Below are 2,087 nucleotides of genomic sequence, written 5' to 3'. Positions count from 1 at the left end.
GAAGACTACTATAAATTTATAAAGACCTCCCTAAATATGTAGTCTAACAAAACGCAGTTTAAAGAAGGTAGCCTACCTGGTAAACAAAGAAATTAAAAGGCCCACAGCATATAATCGGGCTATATCCAAGCAGTTTTTAAGAACGTAACCTACATGGCGAAATTGAATTACTTTCTGGACCAACAAACGCAACCAGACATGAACATTATGCACCTTCCTAGTCTTGATGTATGTCGTCATACAGATGAGGACGTTAAGGCAGCCTTTAGGTCCGACCCATCATGCACTGCAGTTTTTTGCAAATTCCTCAGATGGAAAACCATTAAATACCTCTTCTATTACCTTATATTACCTTATATTCATGTAATAAATATACAAATATCAATTAGTTGGAAATCAGCCAGACAGACGTAATTACTACAAATGGTTTCCACTGTATTTGTGACTCTGAGTGCCGCAGGCTTGGATGCAGTGCCGCACCATTTTGTAAGTAAATTAATAAATATTAATGAGACATCACCTACCACCCTGCAAAAAAGAAATTTGCCGCTCGTCCCCCTGCACATGAACCAACATGGCTGTGTCAACCAGCGGAGCTCCGGAGCCTCTGGAGAAACACGCGGCAAAAAAGGCTCGCATACGGTCTTCCAGAGTTTGGGAATACTTCAGTCATGACACCTTTTCTGCGCCTCTACTGTAGCTGGCGTTAATGACGCTGTTTCAGCCATTTTATATTTTCTGTTTACTTATTCTGTCATGTAAGACTGAGACAAATTATCGTTTACGACTATTCTTACACACTGTAGCCTGACTTGCTGACTTAAGTAAGCTTAACTATAAGCTACCTTTGCTAGTGTTTGTGAATAACATGTTTCTCTAGTTATGAAATTATTCCATGTTTTAGCATCTGTTTCAACATTAAAGTCAAATTGGTATATTGAAATATGTAAAAACTATTGAACTATTAGCTTAAGTCTAACATAGAAAATCCTACTGAATCTCTTAAGATTTTCCTTTTTTGTTAATGCACTAATGTTTAAGAAGTGTCTTAAATTGAATTTCAGATTTGTGTGTGGGTGGGAGTGGGTGAATTGTATTAAATTCATACATTCATTCTTTTGGCTCAGACATTACTGACCTAAAACAAATTGAGGCATTGGGTAAGTGCTTAAATTAGCTACTAAATGGCAAAAAATATTCTAAATATCACATTTTCCATTCTTCGGTATAATTTTAATGAATCACCTATGCTGCCAAACATTAACACATAGATTGTCACAACACTCTATGTTTTAGTTCTTCTTTATGTGTATAGGACGGTGTGATGGTTCTGGTGGTGGGTGTGGCCGACGCTGCTCGCGATGTTTGGCTATGCTGCAGTCCCAGGGACCAAGTTGGAACACATTTCCACCTTCAAGCTTAGGTGGAAAAACGGCACCGAGACCCAGCAGCAGGACAACTTCTTGTCCAGACAACCAGCCCTGCTTCATCATTGAAGTAAGCCCTGTGAACAGGAGCGAGATGTACTTCTGCAGTGGATGTTATAGCGGAAAGAACATCCCCATCCTCACGTCTGCCGGAGTGCCCCCTCAAGTGGGTGTGTGACTTAACTCGATGGATGAATTGGACAGAATGTACTGTTACTAGAGGTCGACCGATATGGGTTTTTCAAGTCAAGGGTCAGGCGATGGCCGATATATGCTGCTGATTTTTTTTGGCCGATAATTGGACGTTTTCCCCTCTATTTGCATGGTAAAATATCACACTAATAATAACAAACGATACACAAAATTTCTCAATTTAGCATTTATTGAATACTCAACTTGGAAACAATAACACATTTATAAACAATAAAAATAGCAGCATCAGAATCTCTGTTAGTGCACAATATAGCAGCAAACTCCTCATGTTTGACGGAAGGAAATTTGTAAACAATACAAAAAGGAATAAGCATGTTATCTTTAGTTGTAATCCCACTTCCAGTCCCTGAGTCTTACTCACCACACTCATACTTCACAGCAAACAGACAGCAGTTAATTAACCAGAAGAGAAAAATGCAAAAACACAACAGAACTTGTAAATAATAA

The sequence above is a fragment of the Brienomyrus brachyistius genome, unplaced genomic scaffold, assembly GCF_023856365.1.
Source record: "Brienomyrus brachyistius isolate T26 unplaced genomic scaffold, BBRACH_0.4 scaffold271, whole genome shotgun sequence".
Taxonomy (NCBI): Eukaryota; Metazoa; Chordata; class Actinopteri; order Osteoglossiformes; family Mormyridae; genus Brienomyrus; species Brienomyrus brachyistius.
This window is presented reverse-complemented; position numbering follows the sequence as displayed.